This window comes from Coenobita brevimanus, chromosome 116 (assembly GCF_032717465.1).
Source record: "Coenobita brevimanus isolate Jiangsu-jjx chromosome 116, ASM3271746v2, whole genome shotgun sequence".
NCBI classification, from domain to species: Eukaryota; Metazoa; Arthropoda; class Malacostraca; order Decapoda; family Coenobitidae; genus Coenobita; species Coenobita brevimanus.
Genome location: NC_137069.1, coordinates 48,160,192 through 48,177,416, shown reverse-complemented (window position 1 = coordinate 48,177,416; position 17,225 = coordinate 48,160,192).

Genomic DNA, 17,225 nt, shown 5'->3' with positions numbered 1-17,225 from the left:
TTTCAGAAGACTTAAGTTTGCGAACCTGAGAGTAGGATATATTGTTGAGTACATATACACAACACCCAAATGGCTTTGAAGTGAGTACAGAAAAAGGTTTGCTATCTGTCACCTGAGACAGCTGAGTCTCAAAGAGAAAGAGGAGGTGAGGGTTAGAGGAAGAGAGGATGTTGTTCAATAGAGAGAAAATTAAAGGAAAAGACTGTGAATGTTGAGGAAATGACCTTGAAATGAGTCAGACAGTGGTTCCTGGCCGTCACCGGGAGAATGGGTAGATGGCGTGGGGTTTTATTGTCCCCTTTTCTCCCTCGAGGACTCCAAGGCTGGGTGTTGAGAAGCCATGTTTTCTGAATTAAGAATAGGAAGTGTGTTGTGTAATGTTCATTCAGTTTGGTGTTGACAGTTAGAGGGAATTGTATAGGAGAGTATGCTGGCCAACTCTCTGTGTTACTGAAACACTGAAAAAAGTTCAGCAAAGAGGGATGGTCAGAAGCTAGTCACTAGGGCTAACGAAATGGGAGCTCCAGCTCTTCCTGACATCAGCTCTCTATCCACCTTGGGAGTGCTGCTTTGGTCGACTGGCGTTACAGTGTGTTCGCTGGATGTATACTACAAGTACCTTATGCACGATTGTTATTGCTGTTGTTGCTGTTGCACCCCCACGCTGATTCTGACTGCAAGAAGCTTAATTTAGGCTTACATTCCCATAGTTCTTTTTTCTAAAATTGTGCTGAAGGATTGTCTAACTTCTGGTAGTGTAGTACATGAGGTGAGTCAATGTACTGTAATGCATGGGGGCTACAATACACTGTGGGCAAAGTGGACTGAAAGCATGTATTTTGTGTTGGTATTGTAGCAGGGAAGGGTGTCTCTCTGGGTTGGGTATTTTTGAAGGGTGAATGTCTTTTGGTCGCAGTGAAGAAAACTATTTGGGTGAAGGTTTTCGATGGCTGTAGTGGCTATGTGTTTATGTATTTTGTGTTGCTTTTGACTTATTCATTCTTCTCCTTCTTTTTCTACTACTACTTCTTCTTCTACTTCTACTTCTTCTTCTTCTACTTCTACTTCTACTTCTATTTCTTCTTCAACTTCTACTTCTACTGCTACTTCTTCTACTGCTTCTACTTCTCTCTCTCTCTCTCTCTCTCTTACACACACACACACACACACACACACACACACACACACACACACACACACACACACACACACACACACACACACACACACACATCTAACGTACTATAACATGAGCAATGCGTGTGTGTGTGTGTGTGTGTGTGTGTGTGTGTGTGTGTGTGTGTGTGTGTGTGTGTATTTTGGGCAGCCAAAAGTATTCTAATTGCACCACAATTGGCACAAAAATCGCAACAAATTCACTGATGTGATAAAACTTTGTCCCATCACGAATGAAAAACTCTTACTAAATTTAATGAGTGATCACATTTTGACCAAAAAACGACGCTCCCGGCGCCCGGCATAAGATCCCCGTAGAATTTTTTGCCCATAGCCACAACTAATATATACTATAGCAGTAGCCGTGTGTCTCTGTGTGTATTTCAAACTTGCGTTAGGACAACTTGGGGTCCATTACTGAAGCTGCAAATAATACGATCAATTGTTTAGCTGCAAAAAATCCAAGTGACAACATTAGACTAGAACAGCCATAAACGTGACTCGGATTACCTGAAATGATTGCAACGCGTGTACAAAGCACGAGGAAACGAGTGAGAAGGACGAGGAAACGAGTGCGAAGCATGTACCCCCTCCACAATATGTCTACCCCCGATGTATATATGTCCCCCTCCAATGCATACATGCCCCCACTAATCTTGCTAGGTCAACACCCTTTCCCACGCCTGAAGACGGCGTTATTGCATCAGTTCTTAGCAGACAGCCAACACGGGCAGACTATTTTACTGTGAGCTTGTAATAAACTCCTTATCTAGCTGTTTGTACACAGCGTTTCTATCACCAAAGTATTGCAAGTTACATTTGGTAGCAGCGGTGTTTCGAACCATCACATTCTGACAGCCTCCTTGGATTTTTAGTGATACAACAAGATACACGACGACTCGCATCTGCCAGCCTTGCCCCTCCTCCGTGCCTCTATACCTTGGCTGTGCTTTTCGAGTGTACCATTTTTCTCACCAGTGCTCACCTCTCAAACCACCACACCCATACGCCTTGTTCCTGACCGCATGTGTCGCCGTCGCCGACCTACGCACCTGTTGCACCTGTTCCCAGCACCTGTTCCGGACTCATCATAGCTCCTGCCCCCACCGTGCCACTTATCACTGTCTGCCCGCTGCCTGCCCACCACCATTCTCTGCATTTGCAACTCACCAGCTCTACACATGCCTTGCGCCGACATCTGCCTCACCACCCACCACCGGCCTCCGCCGTCGCCCGCATCTGGTCTGCATTACGGAGCCTCCTAAGACCGCCACTCCCTGCCGGTGATTCATCGTGGCGTCTCTTCTCCTCTCAGCTGTACAACTTCTGACGTTAGTGTAGTATTTTCAGTTACTTCAGGCTGCAGTGATGTTATAGCTGCTCCTACGTGACGTGAGAGTGCGTCTGCGACTACATTCAACTTGCCTGGTACATATTGAAAAGTGGGATTAAAGTCCTGGATGATGATAGACCATCTAGCTAGTCTACCTGTTAGGTTGCAATTCTTGAACAAATCACATAGTGGAAGGTGGTCTGTTTGGATATGCACTGGATAACCATAGACTATATCTCTGAAATGTTTCAAGGACCAGATTACCGCTAGTGCTTCGAGATCTGTGACACTGTAGTTACGTTCAGCGGTTGTAAGGGTGCAACTAGCATACGCTATTACGCGCTTCCTTGATGCTTCATCGAGTTGCATCAAAACGGCACCAAGTCCAGTGCCTGAGGCGTCTGTGCAGAGAAGGACGGTGTGGTATAATCAGGGAACGCTAGAATAGGGGCATTTACAAGAGCTGTCTTTAGCTTTTGGAAAGCCTGTGACTGGTCTTTAGTCCAAACAAAGGGCACATTCTGCTTGAGTAAGTGGGTCAGAGGAGCGGCGATCTGCGCATAATTCCGGATGTAGTGACGATAATAGCCACTGAGGCCCAGGAAACTTCGTACAGCGTCGGTAGTGGTAGGTTCTGGGAAGTTAATGATCGCCTTAGTTTTATCCTCATTAGTATGAATGCCTTGTGCATCTACGACATGGCCTAGGAATTTGATTTTCTTTCGCAGGAAGTCACATTTACTGAGATTGATTTTCAGGCCTGCGAGCTGGAGGCGTTCAAAGACTTGCTGAAGTTTGGTAAAATGACCAGGGATGGATTTACTCACAACAATGATATCATATAGGTAAGCAAAAAGAGAGTGTACCATCATACCGCTGAAGACTGAATGGATAAGTCGCATGAACACGGAGGGAGCATTTCTCAGACCAAAAGGGAGTCTCTTAAACTGAAAATGTCCGGAAGGGGTGCTAAAGGCTGTAACTGGGCGAGAGGACTCTTCCATTTCGACCTGCCAGTACCCGCTGAGGAGGTCTAAAGATGAAAAGACTACGTTATTGTCACCAAGGGATTCTAGCAAATCAGTGAGGACAGGTAACGGGAAAAGGTCTGGAACGGTGACAGAATTGACCTTACGATAGTCGACTACTGGTTAAACAATAGACAAATTACCGAGGAATCGCTCAAAGTAGCTTACCTCCTCGGTTGCTTGCATCACGGTAAATCAGACATCGGATCCGCGATCCGTGCAGGACATTTCGTTAGCATTCGTACCTATGCTGATTTTCATACGGAACTCATCAGCCTTTGTTGCCAGCATTCAAATACCGCGTCTCTCATGGGATTCATTAATCTCCTAAACCAACTAGATGAGGACTTGCACGTCCCAGAGCAATATGCCAAGCTCCACGAAGCTGCCGCCGCCATGAAAGCAACTAGTAGCGAGATGCTCCAATTACTGGTAGGCACGAAATGGTTAGAAGACAAGAATGGCGTTCCAATGCTTTCACTCACCAACTTTGCTGACTTAATTGGTTACCTCAGATTCCTTCACTGGCTTACTCCTAAACAGCGAGAGCTAGCCTTGGAAATCGGTTTCAATCCAGGAGATAAAATTATTCAGGTCACTGAAGCCATTCATGAAAGAACAGGTTCGAACAACACGCGTCAGGGCACCACCCAACCCTTGGCCTCCTCAGTCTGTCACACCTCCACTACCCCAGACCAATCTCGCTCCCGTCCCACCACACGCGGCAGACCTGCCACACATCGCTCTTCTACCGCAGGTCGTGATCAATCTAGCGCCCGACGGAACAGACAATCTTTGATTCTTTGCTGGTACTGTGGTCATCCTGAACATCGAGCATCCAGTTCCGACCGTACATACAGACGTCCTCACTCCCAAACCAGACAGCGTACACCTTCCCGCTCACGTCGTCCACACTGCAAATACCACAAATCAAGCACGACTCACACCACTGAGGAATGTCGTTACCTCAACCGCCCACAGTTGGGGGAAGCGCCGCGCCCGTATCTGCCCAATATCACGTAGAACCAGAAACCCAACTCCCCATCCGCCATGTAGGTCCCATAACATCCTCGGGTTTAGTCATTCTCGGAAGCAGTCATGACATACCAACGTCATTCTTCTTGGACACAGGATCTATAGTAAATCTCATCTCCGAAAATTCCTTACAAATTATTCATCGCCATCACAGCCACCTCAGTTTCCTAGAACCACCAGACCTTCGTCTATGTGGTGTTAACGGCTCAGAGTTTAAGGTTAAGGGACGAGTCACCCTTGAAGTCAAACTCCATAGTGATTTGCCCCCTATCCTCATTGAATTTCATGTCACTGATGACTTGCAGTATCCCGCAGATGCCCTTATTGGTTTCTCCACCATGGCACAACATTCCATTGCATTATTACCTGCTTGTGGTAGTATAGACATTTCTGGATTCCCGGTTTACACTATGGAATGTCCCCGTCCTGTTCTTACGATCAAATCATTCCTTCAATTACCTCTGTCCCTATCACTACCAAAAAGTCCAACCCAGCCCAAACCACCACTATCATCATCTGAGAATACAGAGATCATTCCTTTACTGACTGCAAGCAAGGACATAAATTCCTCAATGTCCCCTGATACATCATCTCAGCCCTCGAACATGGCTCTTTCATCCTCTCCCGACAACACTATCGCTGACTCAGACATGTCTCAGTTATCTACCTCACACAGTGTGAATGATCTTCTCCAACACGCAGAGACAAAACGTGCAGTAACGAATACGTGCACAATTTTGTTACCGCATGAGTTCACCAAAGTCTCTGTTTGTGTTGCCGGTGCGAAAGAAGGAGTGGATGTACTAACCCTACTTGAGACGTGTTGTGTGAATGGCTTGACTTATGAGTTAGCGTGGTGTACAGTCTTAGAGGACAGTTTATGCTACCTGTACTTGCTCAATGTCACAAATGCTCCACTAAAACTTGAAAGTGGTGTAAAGACTGGAGACTTCCTAGTATACCCAGCGGCCGTAAAGGTGTGCCAGGATTCCTCAATTCCTACTATTCAGACTGATGATACGCCAATCGGTGTATGTACTATTAACTCTACGGGATCTGTGTCGACGCATTCACCCGATATGCTCTCACATCTCACTTGCACAGATTTCCCAGAACATACGCCTCAACTCCTCGACCTTCTGACCTCGTACAGAAACGTGGTTGCCTTACCCGGTGAACCGATGGGTAGAACAGACCTTGTCAAACATACGATTGAACTACTCCCAGGAACTCAGCCGATTTACATACCAGCGTATCGATTGCCTCACAGCCTGAGAAAGCAAACTGATCAAATGGTACTGAACATGTTAGACCAGGACATTATTGAACCCTCCGTCAGTCCATGGAATAACCCACTTTTCTTAGTACCAAAGAAGGACGGCAACTTTAGACCAGTAGTCGACTATCGTAAGGTCAATTCTGTCACCGTTCCAGACCGTTTCCCGTTACCTGTCCTCACTGATTTGCTAGAATCCCTTGGTGACAATAACGTAGTCTATTCATCTTTAGACCTCCTCAGCGGGTACTGGCAGGTCGAAATGGAAGAGTCCTCTCTCCCAGTTACAGCCTTTAGCACCCCTTCCGGACATTTTCAGTTTAAGAGACTCCCTTTTGGTCTGAGAAATGCTCCCTCCGTGTTCATGCGACTTATCCATTCAGACACCCGTGGGTCGTTCTCGTGTGAAACGAGGTCTCTTCGACTTCAGCGGTGAGATTCTGAGTGGCTTGTTTGGCGTTGCTACAGCCCGGGACATTTCTGGCTTCAAATCTGATCTCACTCATTTAGCTTCAGCCCTAGAATCACAACGCCGAGTCCTTAAAATCAAACACACTATGTTACAGAAGCTCACAACCCAACTCAATGAAGTCACGTCCACTCTAAACAATTTCACCAATATCTTACAACGCCACCTTTCAGATCTCAACGTTATCTCTCAGTTCTTCTACCTCAAACTCAACATGGATAATCTCCAACTGGCCGTTGACTCTCTCCTGTCTCAAGTCTCTACCTTGGTTCGTATCCTGGTCGATGCTATCAATGGACGTGTCACTGCCGACTTAGTACCTGTCTCAGCTCTCCGTTCTGTCCTGGAATGGGCTCACTCCACCTTCGGTCTCTCCCCAGTCCTCCCTTACTCCTCCCTTGAATATTATTATCCTGTTCTCGAAGCCACTCTTCTCACTACATACGTCGTCGTCCATATTCCTCTCCGTTCTGCCATAACCTTTAACCTTTTCCACATCATTCCCTTCCCTTTCCGCCTCAACAACTCCTTGTTACAGGTATCTGTTCCTTCAGAATATTTCCTCCTCTCCCATGATCATCTTTCCGTTGCCTTCCTTTCTTCCACAGACCTCCAGCAATGTTCCTCCCTTACTCCGACCTCTCGTCTCTGTGCTGCCCACCTTTTCGCTATCTTCCCTAGCAGTGCTACACCCTGTGAGTCTGCTTTAGTTCGCAACCATTCCATCTACTCGGCCTGTTCTTTTGTCCCAGCTCCTGACCTCCCGGTCCACCATGCTCACCTCAACCATGTCCAGTACTTCTTCTTTGCTGTTCCTATCTCTGTCACAATCATGTGTCCTGGTTCTTCCGTTCGCTCCGTACCCCCTCCACATTATGTCTACCCCCGATGTATATATGTCCCCCCCCAATGCATACATGCCCCCACTAATCTTGCTAGGTCAGCACTCTTTCCCACGCCTGAAGACGGCGTTATTGCATTAGTTCTTAGCAGACAGCCGACACGGGCAGACTATTTTACTGTGAGCTTGTAATAAACTCCTTATCTAGCTGTTTGTACACGGAGTTTCTATCACCAAAGTATTGCTAGTTACAAGCACGAGAAAGCGAGTGCAAAAGCGTGAGCGCTCCACAGGAGCAAGTGAAAGGGGCCCGAGGGGCCCACTAGAACTTGTCTAATATACTATAGCACTAGCCATGTGTGTGTGTGTGTGTGTGTGTGTGTGTGTGTGTGTGTGTGTGTGTGCATTTTGGAGAGCCGAAACTACACATACAAATCGCACCAAAGTTGGCATAGAAATCGCAAAAAATTCGCTGTGAAAAAACTTGGTCTCATCACGACTGATAAACTTTTACTATATTTAATGAGTGATCACATTTTTACCAAAAAACGCCGCTTCCGGCGCCCGGCATAGGATCTCCGTAGAATTTTTTGCCAATAGCTACAACTAGCAGTGCGAGAGCCCTCCACAGGAGCAAGTGCGAGGGGCCCGAAGGGCCCACGAGCACCTGTATATCTATATACCTATATCTATATCTCTATCTATGTATCTATTTATCTATTTATCTGTCTATATCTATAGCTATATCTATCTATCTATCTATCTGTCTTTAGGTACTATACAGTATACAGTAAACAGTATATGCATGCTGATATCCACAAGGAAAAGGGAACACGAAATATCCAAAGCGCTTTCGTTTATTCACAACTTCAGGGGAGAGCACTCTCCTAAAGATGTGAATACACGAGAGCGCTAGGGATATTTCGTGTTTCCTTTTATTTGTGAATATCAGCATATCTATGAATCACGTGTTATTAAGCGATTTAATTTCGTATATATATATATATCCTGTATCTATCTATCTATCTCTATCTATCTATCTATCTATCTATCTATCTATATATATATATATATATATATATATATATATATATATATATATATATATATATATGTGTGTGTGTGTGTGTGTGTGTGTGTGTGTGTGAAGGATGTTCATTAAATCTCTAGTTTTGTTTAATCCGTTGATGTTTAGCTGTAAAATCTATGTTAGTTTCTTTTGTTTGTGCGTATATAGTGTAGATGTGGATATAAGTGAAAACGTTAGGAGAAAGACTCTGTGATGGTCTGCCCATGGTGAGAGGATAAAGAATGAGAGGGTGACTAGAACAGCATATATGAGTGAGACGAACGGGGACACAGTACAGTAGAGGGACAGACCGAGAATAATGTGTGGTGGGATAGGGAGGAGAGGTATATGAGAGGGATGTGTAAGCTGGGGAGGGGGGGATAGCAGAATGGCATAGGACAGGGTGACTTGGAAGCTTTTGTTTATGCCCTCCGCTTACGGGATGAAAGGGTCTGGCTATTCATAGCTAGATAGTGTGTAGCCTTTTGTTTTGCTTGTTAATGCAGTGACATGTCCACTGTGTTGTGCAATCCTTGTGCTGACAAATTTGTTGTCGAAAGGCTACCTTTTGCAGTAGCTGCACCTGGGAGAACAATGTCTGCATGTAACGTTTTTGTTACATGTAGGGCAATATGTCTGTGTGGATCGGGGTTTGTTTTAGTGTCCGACTAGCAGGAGTTATAGGGACGGGGAGGTCGGAATGACCGCAGGCCCTCTATAAGATTAAAAAAAAAAAAGTTGTTTTAGTGTCTTTGACTAGTAACAGTAAAAGGGATTGGGAGATCGGAGTAATCGCACGCCTTCATTAACATAAAAATAAAGAAAAAAGTGTTTCTCTGATAGTGAAACCCTGTGCTGACGCTGCTGCCTATCATCCTCATTATGGGATATTGGGAGTTGAGGAACGCTTCTTAATCATGATAAAATCTTTTGCGAAGTCCATCCATGTCATCTCAGATAGAAGTCATTTATAGAGACAGCACTATTACCATGTAACCCCTTAAGAACAAGAAAGCCTCACCAAAAAGAAGTGTTCGACAAGGTGACATAAAGGAGACGTTTTCAGAAATTTTGGTAAGCTAACAGAATTAGTATTGACGGTGAACGACTGTACGGCTTTTTTTTTTTTTTTTTAATGAATTGGGAAAATGGGTGGAGCGGGTGGAATTTCAAGAAATGAGTTATGTGAACAAAGAGAATTTGTTGGTAAACATGGAAAGATATGTGAACGTCAAAATTATGCTTAACAATGATGTTCTGTACCTTTCACTAGAAACATAAGACGAACAATGTGTTGAAAAATAAACATGCTAGTGATAACAGTTCAAACAATCCCAAATTAGGTCAACCAAAAACAAGCAAATAATCCGAATATAAAACAGAGCTTTGAGTTAACTATGATCAACATAAACGACTCGAAATAGCTTTTATGTTAAAAAAGGCGGGTCTATAATCATTATTTTCTCCTTGTAACTTAAGGGTACGGATCGATGGGGTGGAAAATATTATGTTTGGAGTAACATGGAGGGTTACAAGGAGAGTTTCTTGTATATGGGAAAGGATGAACGTAGAGGCTACATTCATCAAAATTATAATGCACAGGTAGATGTGGGCAGAACAGTTAACAGATGAACAGCCAGGGTAATTTAATGGCAACCGAGCGATGGAACGAGAGGATGAGACAAACAGAACAAACTGGACAGATGAGATTCAGAAATGTGCTGGACTTACAAGAACTAGGTTAACAGCTAAGAACGAAGTGAAAATACTCGTACAGATGGAAGAAGCCTTTGTTCTGGAGTGTATTATCTCAGATCGTTGTTGTTACTGTTGATGATGAAGACTGCTGACACTGATGATGATGATGGTGATGATGATATGTTTTGAGGCACGATTGGGGTGAAGGTCATGATCCTGAGCATGTTCAGATCATCAAGGGGCAGATGGAAGTTTGCCAATCATGTATTGCCAGCAAGGTCGTCAGCAGCTCCCATAAACTTGACTATTATAATCAGTGTTAGCCTAGCCAAGAGTACCTACACCTTGAAAGATGGTATCATGGGACTTTTTTTTTACACAATTCAAGGTAATGTAATGATTGTATTTTTCTGCTCTTCCAGTCTCTCGTTTGGGTAGTACTCATACTGTTCCAACCCTCTTTCTTATCCTTTATCAGGTATATCAAGTCTTGATAAGTCTTCTTAGTATAATAGGAAAAGTGTATGGTAGGATACTTATTGACAGAGTTAGAGAAAGAACAGAGGAATTAGCTGGAGAAGAACAAGGAGGCTTTAGGAAGGGAAGAGGTTGTGTAGATCAGATATTCATTATTAGATTTTTAGTGGAAAAGTTTCTAGAGAAGGGAAAGAAGTTGTATGCGGCTTTCATGGATTTGGAGAGAGCATATGACAGGGTGGATAGACAAGGATTGTGGAAAGTATTAAGAATATATGGAGTAGATGGGAAGTTGTTGAATGCTGTGAAGAGTATGTATGATGGTGCTAAGGCTGCAGTGCGTGTGGATGGTGAACTAAGTGAATTTTTCTCTTTGAAGGTTGGGTTGAAACAGGGATGTGTCATGTCTCCATGGTTGTTCAATCTGTACATGGATGGGGTAATAAAAGAGGTACAACATAGGGTAGTGGATGTTGGAGTGGCCCTGGTGAGAGAGGACAGTGTTTGGAAACTCCCTGTACTGTTGTTTGCAGATGATACTGTGTTGTTGAGCGAAGACGAAGGGGAGCTGCAGGGCTTGGTGGATGAGTTTGGGAGAGTGTGTAAGAAACGGAATCTAAAGGTGAATATAGGGAAGAGTAAAGCGATGGTCTTTGAGGGAGGTGAAATCAGTGAATGTACAGCAAGGTTGGATGGTGAGGAATTGGAAAATGTGAGTACGTTTAAGTACTTGGGTAGTGTGATGAGTAAGGATGGAGGTTTGAAGGGTGAAGTGCTTGAAAGGGTACAGCAAGGAAGAAAGGTTGCTGGTTCTTTGAAAGCAGTGATAAGAAACAGGGAAGTGAGCATGGAAGTGAAAAAGTTATTACATGACAGTATTGTGATACCAACTCCAACGTATGGAAGTGAAGCTTGGAAGTTGTTGGAAGGACACAAGTCAAGAGTGAGAGAAGTGGAAATTAGTTATTTAATAGGAGCCTGTGGAGTCACATGGAGAGACAGGCTGACGAATGAGGATATAAAGGAGAGTTGTGGTGTGGATGTGGATGTGATAGGAAGCATTATGAGGAACACACTGAGGTGGTTTGGTCATGTGGAGAGGGTGGAGGGTGAAAGACTGACGAAGAGAGTGTATGTGAGTGAGGTGGAGGGGGGAAGAGGGAGGGGGAGGCCAAGGATGAAATGGAGGGATTGGGTGGAGAGGTATCTGAGAGAGGGGGGTGTGAGCTGGGAGCAGGGCAGTGAAATGGCGGGGGACAGGGCGACGTGGAGGCGATTTGTTTGTGGCCACCCCAAACGGGATTGAGGCGTCTGGCAATAGATAGACAGATAAGTGTGAGTTCGGATGAGTAAGACACTGAGTATGAGACACTGAATGAAGAGTACTCGTGCGGTTGTGCGTGTTCGGTTCATTGTTCGGGATGGTAGTATGAACGAACGTGTTTTGGTTGCCAATATGAGTGAACCGTTCATTGCTTCTTCATAAGATTCTTCCTGGCTCCAAAACCTCTGAGCAGTCAGACTCTCTCCTTGCCACACACTCTACCTCTTCATCTGAGCCTCCTGTCCAATCCACCTCTCAAACTGACACCCCTGTTGCACCTTCCTACCCTCAGGCTGCTGCTGCCTCTCAGTTAGTAAAGCCTAAACAGAAATCTGACAACTCTAGTAAGAGTAATATGACCACCCTTATGAAACAGCCACGTCCTCATCTCCTTCCTGCTCCTGATCCAGCGAAGGAGAAAAAGTTTAGTTCTTCTTCGGGGGGCTCTGGGAGCCTAGTTATTGATGATCAGTGTATGGAGGTTTCCATTAGTAAGCACCGGGATAGGTCCCCCGGTAGCCACTCACCTGGGGGCAGGCAGTATAAAAAAGCTAAGCACACCTCTCATAAATCTTAAACCACCACATTCACTGTGTTTCAATGGAACTGTAGGACTCTTGGGAATAGATTCCACAATATAGCAATTTTACTATCTATACACAGGCCAGACGTTTGTTTACAGGAGACGCACTTGGTGAATCACCCTGATCCTCCACAGTTCAAACACTACCATTCGTATAGAAGATATGATGGTCACGGAGTCACCATATACACCCACAAATCACACCCACAAATGGAAGTGATTCTAAGTTCTACTCTGGAAGCTGTCTGTTTGCTCTATCTACTGTCCTCCCCATGGTCCCATCGATGGTGATGCTTTCACTTCATTAGCCCAGCAACTTCCGGGTCATAAATTAATTTTAGGCGATTTAACACCCATCACTGTCAATGGGGAAGCTTGAGGAGTGATGCTAGGGGGGAGCATGTAGCCGACCTCATACTCCAGTCAAACCTCTGTCTTCTAAACAATGGTAGAGCAATTCGTGTAGATGACCGCACTGGTAACATGTCATGTATAGATCTGTCCTTGTCATCTCCCAATATACACACTAACATCTCTTGGGACGCATATGACGACTTGATGGGTAGCGATCATTTTCCAATCTGTCTTTCTTATACACGCGACGATTCTCGGCCTCCTCCACCAACTAAATTTAACTTTAAGAAAGCAGATAGGGGGTACTACTCTTGGGTCGCCAGTCTAGATATATCGGGAGATAACATTGATGAGAAAGTTGCACACCTACAGACTTCCATTATACACACAGCTGAGGCTGCTATTCCCAAGACAGCTCCAATTCCAAACAAGCGTCAAGTTTCGTGGTGGACACCAGATTGCCGACAAGCACTCACTAAGCGCAATAGGAGATACAGGATTTTTGAGAAACAGCCAACAGAATCAAACTTTACTGCCTATAAAGCGGCTAAGGCTGAGGCAAGGAGGACAATTAAAGTGGTAAAACAGAATAACTGGCGTAGTTTTGTGTCCACAGTGAATCGCTCCACTCCACTAAGTCAGGTCTGGTCCACAATAAATGTACTCAACAACAAGTACACCCGGTCATCAATCACCACACTTGAGGTGGCCGGGAATGTCATTGACGATCCCGTGGACATTGCCAATACTATTGCCAACCATTTTGCCCAGGTAAGCTCAGCCAACTACGATCCTCGCTTTCTCCACCATAAGCGTACGGCTGAGCTGCAAAACTTAGACTTTGCCACGGAAGATGGAGATACCAGCTACAACTCCGAATTTACATTAGATGAACTTCTTCTTGCCCTTAAATCCTGTAAAGGCTCCAGTCCTTGTCCATCCACCATTATGTTCGGTATGATTCAGCATCTTATTCTGGACAACCTGAGTAAGCTGTTAGCGGTGTACAATGAGATTTGGGTGCCTCACACGTTCCCAAACTCATGGCACTACGCGCACGTCATACCGATACCTCGCCGGGATGGTCACCTTATGAATCCCAGCTCGTTTCGACCTATTGCACTGACTGACTGTCTATGTAAGGTCTTTGAACGTGTGGTTAATAAAAGGTTACTTTTTGTTTTAGAGTCGAAGGGTGTGTTGAATGATCAACAGAGTGGATTCTGTAAATACAGTACAGGTCCAATTTGGATCATTTAGTGCACCTTGAGCATTGCATAGCCGAGGCTTTTGCCAATTGCGAATTCATGATAGGAATTTTTCTGGATATTCATAAAGCTTATGATATGACCTGGCGAAATGGAATACTGTGTAAACTCTACGCATATGGTTTAAGAGGTAATTTGCCCATTTTCCTTCAGAACTTTCTTACTGACAGGACGTTTTCTGTCAGGTTACCCTGTAAAGTAACTTCGGACATACTTGTCCAAGAGAATGGGGTACCACAAGGAAGTGTGCTTAGTCCTACTTTGTTCAGCGTTGCCATTAATGACATTCTGTCGTCCGCTTCCATCCCCAGGATGCTTAGATACTCACTCTATGCTGATGATTGTGCAGTGTGGCACTCTTCCCGCAATGCACAATCCTCGGCACAGCAGATTCAACTGGCACTTGAATCTGATCAGCGTTGGGCCCTGGAGTGGGGATTTAAATTTTCCTTCCCTAAGTGTATTGGTGTTGTTTTTACTCATAAACTTAATGTATCTCCTTTGCATTTAACTTTAGATAATCAGCCGACACCTTTTCAAAATTCAGTCAGATTCCTGGGTCTACATTTTGACAGTAGGCTCAGTTGGAGAACACACATTAATCATTTGCTTGCTTCATGTAGTAAAAAAGTTAACGTCCTTAAGTTTCTTTCCGGTAAATCGTGGGGAGCAGACAGAATGTCTTTATAGATGGTGTATAAGTCCCTTATCCGTTCTAAGCTTGATTATGGCTCACAGGTGTATGGGTCAGCATCGGATGCTGTCCTCTGTAGACTGGATGTACTTCAGAACGTGTGCTTGCGCATATGTCTTGGAGCCCTTCAATGTACTCGCGTGGAGCGGTTGGAAGTGGAGGCTAATGTGCCTCCCCTCCATCTACAACGTGACCACCTGCTATTTTCTTATGGTATCACCACCCACCGTAAACGCTCACTTGGCCTTCCGACTTGTCAGATCCTCCTACAATGGCAATACCTGCTGTATGCAGCCCTCAAGCCAGTGGCTGTGAGGCTTCACTTCCTTTGTGAGGTGTTAGGGTACGACCTTTCTAATGGGGATCAGGTTTTAACCTCAAAAATAGCGCCCTGGGAGTCACTTGCCACCACATTCAACACTGACTGGCTCCCCATCGCAAAGTACAAGGCTCCAGAGGTGGAGGTACGACAGTTATTCTGGATGATCCTCATTAGACACCTAGCGTCATTCCACTTGTACACCGATGGCTCTAAGATGGATGAATGTGTGGATGCGAGTGTGTGGTCTACGGAGTGCCGCATCCGTTTTCGCTTGCCCCCTCATACGTCTGTATTCACTGCCGAATTATTTGCCATAGATCAAGCTATAGACTTTGCTTTGTGTTCAGATCACAACAGTTTTGTCAATTTTTCAGACTCTAAGTCAGCCCTTCAGGCAATTCATTCATGTAGGACTGATTCACATGAGGTCCTTGGCTGCATGATCAATAAGCTGCACATATATGCTAAATCCTTCTCTCTGATCTGGGTGCCTGGTCATTGCAGTATTTACGGCAATGAGCAGGCTGACGTACTAGCTAAATCGGCTGTAGAACTCGAAGAGACTTGGGACGTTCCTCGTGAGCTACAGTCTAGTTTCTCTTTCGGAAAGAAATCAATTATTCTTCTGCGGCAAAGTCAGTGGACCGACCTGGCAATTCCATCAGTCAAAAGGACAATATGTGACTTGTCCAGTTCCTCCCGAGGAAACAGGCGGGAGGAGGTCGCTTTAGCCCTCCTCCACATGAATTCCACCCTATTGACATATGTTACCATATATTAACAGACAATTTCCACCGCGTTGTACCACCTGTGTCGCGGTGTTATCTATTAGTCATCCTTTTGTACTGCAGTGGGTATGCTGGGGAACGTACTTCTCTGGCTACCTACTGTAGGACAAATGCGCTCCCTTTCACATTTGATTCTGTCGTGGGTGATGGGCACGTTGGTGTGACTAATAAAATGATGACTTTCTTGAAAGGGACCAGATTACTCAGAGAGTTGTGATTTATTTTATGTACTTGGTTGTGGTTTCCTTATTTTTATTTTTTATTTATTTATTTTTTTTTTTGATAGGGATATGGTTTTTTTTACATACGTCAGAGCGTCAATACACTTTTATATATTTGTGAACCGCAGGAGGAGGTTACATTTTTATAAATGTGTATTTTCTTTTCTTTTGTTCAAGACCTGTAAATTTGTAATTGTTCCTTTTATGTATTTTTTACATAAATTTGATAAGCAATTGATTATTTTGTAGTAGTATAGCAATGAGTCTACTGTACATGTGATGTACAGTATAGATGGAAGTTTTTGTCCTGGTACTATCCATGCATACTGATGTATTCTTTATTACTTTTTGTGTTTCATAAACGCGAATAAAAACTTAATATTGGTATGAAATAGATTCAAATATTTCATATCATTATTTTGGCTTTCATGATTATCAATTCTTGTTGCCCTAATGCCCCTTCAGGGTGATGGCCATTAAAAAAAAAAAAAAAAAAAAGACTCCAGCACACGGTGGAGTAGCAGGCTCCTAAATCTGCTGGTGAGTGGTAGTTCTGCTGTTAGTATACACTGTAAACTATAAGCTCCCCAGTGATATGATTGTGCTAGGATATAATTGTAGTGACTGCTGGATAACTGCAAGGTTTTATTAGATAAGAAAATTGTGAACCGACCCCTGTATTCTCTCAACTAGGCAGAGCGTGCCGTGTGCTGGGTATGGTTCACTTAACCCTCCAGAGTTCCGTATTTTTGGACAGCCCTTGTCTTTCTTATTAGCCAAGCAATAAGCCAAGAGTGCGCCAGTATTTGTGCACACGTAGACTAGACCCCCTGTAGCCATCAAGGAGACGCCAGGTTGTTCTTCAGTACCGGAAGTTCGCAGCTGTCCTCATTTAGCCGTGGCCTGCGGAATGATGTGTGTAACTGCATTTGGCACTGTTGTATGATGCTGGACTGTCCGCTTTTACTTCACATGTACTGCTGGCTAATGGTACCTGGGATTTTGGGACTCAAGTAGGGGCACTGCCTATAGGACTTCGAGACTTTATGAAGGATGATGGAGTTGTCTAGTTTCTCCAGGCACCTCTCTTCTGAATCGTGTTCCCCGAAGTCTTCAGCTCCACAATATTAAATATTATAGCTGTGTGAAAGTGGTTGCTATGCTAGAAGTATGAATATTGTATGCCTGGGTTGTGAAGTTACGTGTTTAAGGCTAATATAATGTTATAATATATTTATAACGCTACTAATTGTATCACTTAATCCATAC